This window comes from Mus caroli, chromosome 16 (genome assembly GCF_900094665.2).
Source record: "Mus caroli chromosome 16, CAROLI_EIJ_v1.1, whole genome shotgun sequence".
In the NCBI taxonomy this organism is placed as follows: Eukaryota; Metazoa; Chordata; class Mammalia; order Rodentia; family Muridae; genus Mus; species Mus caroli.
Genome location: NC_034585.1, coordinates 61,475,745 through 61,482,506, shown reverse-complemented (window position 1 = coordinate 61,482,506; position 6,762 = coordinate 61,475,745).

Below are 6,762 nucleotides of genomic sequence, written 5' to 3'. Positions count from 1 at the left end.
TGAAGAAGTAAAAATAAGTGTATATGAATTTTCTGTAAATGAAGATGTCTAATGTATGAAATGGGAATTCGGTTTATGACATCTCTCAGAAAAGCAGCAGCATCTTCATTTGCAATTGATGAAAATTACAGAATGTAGTTCTCCTATGATGGTGCCTGGAATGCTCTGAGTCAAGGTTGTTGCTCCTCTGTCATTAACACACACACGCGGAAGCATGTAATTATTGCAGGACATGGAGACTTGAATCACTGCTATCATGAGCAGAAGTATATTTTTCTGAATTAACTCTAAGCAAATGCTGGCCATTGAACCCACCTTTGCTACTAATGTCCATGCTTTTAATATAAGTTATTCAGATGCAACTGAATTTTTAAAGTGCTATCTGCACACTAAAGCCTTATGCAGGGAGAAGGAAACAGCTTTCCATTTTAGTTAATAGAATCACATCAGACCCCAAAGAAGTCTTAGGAAATTTGGAGTTCAAACTGATCTAAGTCTCATACAACTGACTAGATGGCGATCAATTTATTTAAAACAAATTTGTGGTTTGGTAATGGGTTTCAAATGAGATCTACATACAGTTGCAAAGCAAATATCAAATTACTTTTGAAAACCTGAAAATGAAAAAAATATGTATGCACAGTCCTTAAATGATGTGCCTTTGAGATGCTAAAATGTGTAGTTTCAAATGCTAGAATATTTGAAGACCATGTCTCTGGCTTAAGAAAATAAATAGAAGTGTAACTACTTGGGTAGAAGTTGTATTCACAGTGTAATTGTTAGCTTTTCTAAGTGATTCATGTAAAGAAAATATATACTATTTCCCACAGAATATATCAGACGAATCCAGTGAGTCCATTGCAATTCAGAGAAGGTGCTAAACCTGGGTGGAAGAGTCTGAGGACTGTGGATTCCTGAAATAATCTTTTAAACACTAGAAACTGCCTAAAATATAGTAAACTCCACCTGGCTTATCTGTCTCATGCACATACTCAAAGTATTTCCGTTTATAAAGGTGGTCTTACATAAAATACAAGATTTTCCTTATCTGTTTTCAGAATTAATGGCGATTACAGACACAATCCCCACTATACTAATGCTTGTAAAATATTTTGAACTTAAACAAAAACCAACCTTAGCTAATTGAAAGATATAGTGATGATAGTAACTTTGCAGAGACAGATGTAGTCATGTGATAAAACTCCTTGTTTTACATGTGCTTCATGGAATGCAAAGCTACTAGACCCAGTTTTCCACGGATGCAAAAACTGGACCTGGGAAATTCTTTGCTCCAAGCAGAAATGCAGAGACAGGACCTGAGTCTCACCCACAACCCTCAATTGTTCACTCTCTCCCCTCTCAGATCTTAAGACAATTCTCCTTACCTTTACTTGGAGAGTTATTTATCCCCAGCCCAATTTATGATCCAAATTCTAACCTCTACAAAGCAACAGGTCTTTAAGGAACCTAAGTTTATCTACCCGAAATCTAAGGGCATTTGCTCCTTTTACACCAAATAATCCTCTTGTATACTGAATTATCCCTCAGTGCCAACTAGCTCACTTTAATGTTCTTTGATTAAACACAATTGTGATTTATGAAGCAGAGGTAATAGCTCTGTGTAAGATCCCGCTGTTATTAACAGCGCAGCACGAGAGTTCTCAACACAAAGGCTTTGTAGCAGAGAAACTTGAAGAAAGGCTGTAACATATTTCAGTGGGGACATTGTGCAGGCTGAGCACCCACTGATCTGAATAAATTTCCTAACTCCAATGAATTCTTAATAATTAGACTGTTTATGAAAATAAATCACACTAGACATACTTGCTACCGCACTTTCTGGATGCATCTCACATGCTCTACCTGTACTACAAAGCAAAAACATTAGTTCTGAGTCTCATAAATACTTCCCTAAATCTCACAGATTGATTTACTGCAAGAAAAACATTTTCATTAAATTATTTACCATTTAATCTTAAGATTTCACTGCTCTTTAAAAGGATTTTTATTTCTTTCAAAGTAATATTGATTATGTTTTGGAAGAAAAAAAGATGAAATTTAGGGAAAACAGAAATTATTGGACTAATTTTCCTGTACCCTGAAAGGTCCATATTGCTTTTGTTTTAAATGACAATCTACAAATGTGTGTGTATTTATAGTATCATAATATTTAATATGTGGAAAATGACCACACCTATTAATCCAGATGACTGAATCTAGTCCTGAAGTACACTTATATAAATATCTAGTAAGAGAATGCTTGGGGTTAGGAGTTGCAGTGTTATAGGGAACAACATGGAGGTCTGGTTTTGAAAGTGTATTCTTTAGACTACCTCTGTGAGCTGTCTAACTTTCACGAGTGCTATTAACACAAGATCGATCTTCTTTTTCTTTGTGTGTGTGTCTGTGTGTATTTTTTTTTGTTTTTGTTTTTGTTTTTGTTCTTTCGAGACAGGATTTCTCTTTGTACCCCTGGCTATCCTGGAACTCACTCTGTAGACCAGGCTGGCCTCAAACTCAAAAATCTACCTGCCTCTGTTTCCCAAGTGCTGGGATTAACGGCGTGCGCCACTACTGCCCAGCAAGGTCAATCTTCTAAGTTCACCTCTAAGGCCCAACAGAAGGGTAGCAAAGTCTCAGTGTACAACATGGCTGTGTTCTCGAGAATTGCGTAGTCACAACCCTTCCACTTTACAGATGATAAAAGTTCACTTTTGAGAAGTGAGCTCTCCAAGGTCACACCAAAGTCATAGAATATCTGGGTGACTTTGTTCCTTTCTTTTCATTTTTCTTTTGCTGTAGTGGCAGAGACTGAGTCTTACTACACAGTCCAAGCTGGCCCAGAGCTCACTGTCTCTGCCAGTCTAGCTTCAAACCTGCAATTCTCATAACTCAGCATCATTGGCGTTGCAATCACACACATGCATCACCATAACTCCCTACACAGTCTTTCATCTGTCCTGTTACGTCTCCTTCTTTACCACCATCTCTTTCATAGCTGAAGATCAAACCAGACCTAGCAGTGTCTAGGAAATAGCTATAGTTGTGATAGCCTCACCATAGTTAGCCTCGTCTCATTAATCTGATTGTTAAAAAATAGTAAGCCTTTTAAAATTTATGTCTTTTTTTTTCAAGGACCGTTGGTTTATTACATGATCAAATGATAAAGGCTGAACTTGCAATGGTCAAGTAAAGATCCTTCATAAATGGTTGGTTTCCTTTCCTTTCTAAAACACCTAAAAGGATAGAATAAAATCTTTCCAGGTCAAAATGGAGAAGGATACCAGCCCCTTTGAACATGCGAGAAAGATAAACTCATAAGGATTTTAGTTAGAAAATACTAGGCTTTCTCACATGATTCTAGAATTTGTGGGAAGAAATTTGGTAGGCAAATGAGAAAGAAAGTATCGGGATAATTTCACTTCACCATGAAAGGCCAGTGTTGGTCTTGTTTTAAATGAAAAGCTGTAAATCAACCTTAGTACGATACTGTTTGAATTGATATTCATTGAAAGTGACCCAAGACTTCCAGAATCATTACAGCCACAAGGTTGCTAAGCATCACTCTAATGTACATAGAGGGAAACTAAAGACTCTAAAACAGGCCAAGACTATTCAAATAGCAGGGTCTCAAGTGGTCCTGAATGATACGTGACCTGAATACTTCCAGACACTGGCAGAAGTCCATCCTGTCATTGCTGATCTGTAAATGAAGTGTGATGCAGGAGTCCCTACCAACTGAAAAATGATTCCACTAAGTTTTTCTCTATTTTCATTCATTAAAAAGGTATATATGCTTATCTAGCTATCTAGATTTATGTATATATATATATGTATATATATGTGATTATATATGTATATATATATATATGATTAATTATTATACACACAAAACTTGATCATAGACATCAAGGGTCTTGTACGCAGTAGATGCTTGAGAAATAAGATATGGGGTCTAAGAAAAGCTAGAGTGCTTCTTAAGACAAATTATTTTAACTGTACTTCTTAAACCATAACTGTGCTTTGCCACATAAAAGAATAAACATTTCATTAGTAAAATGTAAATAAAGCTTGTCTGGTCGAATAAAGAACAATACAACTTACTATAGACTTTAAAACACATTTTATTTGATAATGGCCAACTGGGTTTGTATGCATATTTACTTCATAGGCAGTCACAAGCACCGTTTATTTTCAGTATCGAAAGGTAGAAAGAATGCTTTCAGTTTGCCAGTAACTCTTTTTCTCTCCTGAGCTTGTACCAGAAAACCATCAGTCACCACCACTTCAATGTGCCTTCTTTGTGGTTGACATGGAAAACAACCCCCCATCAGCTATCCAAATAGCTCCTTGCAATTCTTTTATCTTGATTTCAGTGACACTAAATCTCCACTAGCTTTGACCTAGCCACTGTCTCTGCTTCTTCCTGTATCAGGGACAGTTTCCAGCTCGATTTTTGTCTCTCCATGTACTCAACAACACTCTCAGTTTGTCTTTCTGCTTAGCAATTGCAGTCATAATTGAATGTACTTAAGTAATCACTTCCTTAACCTATGTCCATCATAGTAGGTCTGGTACAAAGGAATATCAGTGTGTGTCTTTTTTTTCCACCTCTCAACGGCAGGAATACTTTGTAGTTCATATTAAACACTCAATGTGTGTTTTCTAAATGAGTAAGGAAATGAGAAAGGAGAAAGCAATAATATAACATATTCAAAGCATAGTGAGTATTTCATAACTTTTTACTGTCTTTCTTGATTATTTTTTCAATCCTTTTTTTTAATCACAGGTATGTCCAAAGGCCAACTTTATAATAAGACAGTAACTCCACTGAGACACTTGATTTCAGGTGATACCATGCAAACTAAGACAGCAGGTTTGGACAATGGAGGTGACTGCTATCATGGAACCATAACTTTACACAGACTGCCTGGCTTTCCCCCTCTCCCTTACACCTCAGATACCTTCTGTCTGTCTGTCCAGTACTTATCCTGACAACAACCACAGATCCGAAGTCATCATTCAGGTTCTCATCTTATGTCTTCTTAGGAATAATAGACATCCTGGTGATGATGGGATGGACAAAGTGGGAAAGGGAAGGAAAAGTGACATTGTACACTGATTTGGTTTGTGATGAGAAATAACTAAGTTTCATGAAAAACAAGTATAGATACAGAAGAGAAATGTAGTCTCTGAATAACAGTCAAAGGACAGTGAAGAGAATTAGTTTGTGTTCCTAGAGATCTTCTGAATAATCCAGTGAGGCAGCACTGTTGGTGAGATTATGTCTCACAGTCCGTGCAGTGGTGTATAGTACTTTGTTCAGTCCTTTATAAGATGCTCTTAGTGTCACGGAAAACTAGTTGACAGAAACTGGGAACATATTTAGTGCTTTAGTGTTGATTTTAACAATGGCCTTGGCAGAAACTCCTTTCTGTCAGTATTAGATATGTAAGGTTGAGGAGTTCCCCAGTTAAAGATTTTTTTTATTAGATATTTTCTTTACCTACATTTCAAATGTTATCCACTTTCCTCATTGCCCTTCCAAAAACCCCCTATCCCATTCCCTCTCCCCTTGCTCACCAACTTGACTACTCCCAATTCCCTGTCCTGGCATTCCTCTACACTGGGACATCAAGACTACACAAGACCAAGGGCCTTCTTCCCATTGATGTCTGACAAGGACATCCCATGCAACATATGTGGCTGGAACCATAGGTCCCTCTAAGTGTACTCTTTGATTTGTAGTTTAGTCCCAACAAAACTGGGGGTACTGGATGATTCATATTGTTGTTCCTCCAATGGAGCTGCAAACACCTTCAGCTCCTTGGGTTCTTTCTCTAGCTCCTCCATTGGAGACCATGTGCTCAGGCCAGCGGTTGGCTGAGAGCATCCACCTTTGTATTTGTCAGGCACTAGCAGAGTCTCTCAGGAGACAGCTATATCAGGCTCCTGTCAGCAAGCATTTGTTGGCAACCACAATAGTGTCTGGGTTTGTTGATTGTATATGGAATAGATCCCCAGGTGGGGCAGTCTCTGAATGGCATTTCCTACAGTCTCTGCTTCACATTTTGTCTCTGTATGTCCTCCCATGGGTATTTTGTTTCTGCTTCTTCTTTTTTTAAATTTTATTTTAATTAAGTATTTTCTTCATTTATATTTCCAATGCTATCCCAAAAGTCCCCCATACCTTCCCCCCACCACCTCCCCTACACACCCACTCCCATTTCTTGGCCATAGCTTTCCCCTGTACTGAGGCAAATAAAGTTTGCATGACCAATGGGCCTCTCTTTCCACTGCTGGCCAACTTGGCCATTTTCTGATACATATGCAGCTAGAGACATGAGTTCCGGGAGGTACTGGTTAGGTCATATTGTTGTTCCACCTGTAGGGTTGCAGATCCCTTTAGCTCCTTGGGTACTTTCTCTAACTCCTCCATTGAGGGCCCTGTGATCCATACAATAGCTGACTGTGATCATCCACTTCTGTGTTTGCTAGGCTGATTATGGGATGGATTCCAAGGTATGGCAGTCTCTAGTTGGTCCATCCTTTTGTCACAGCTCAAACTTTGTCTCTGTAACTCCTTCCATGGGTGTTTTGTTCCCAATTCTAAGTAGGGGCAAAGTGTCCACACTTTGGTCTTTGTTCTTCTAGGGTTTCAGGTGTTTTGCAAATTGTATCTTATATCTTGGGTATTCTAAGTTTCTGGGCTAATATCCACTTATCAGTGAGTACATATCATGTGAGCTCTTTTGTGATTGG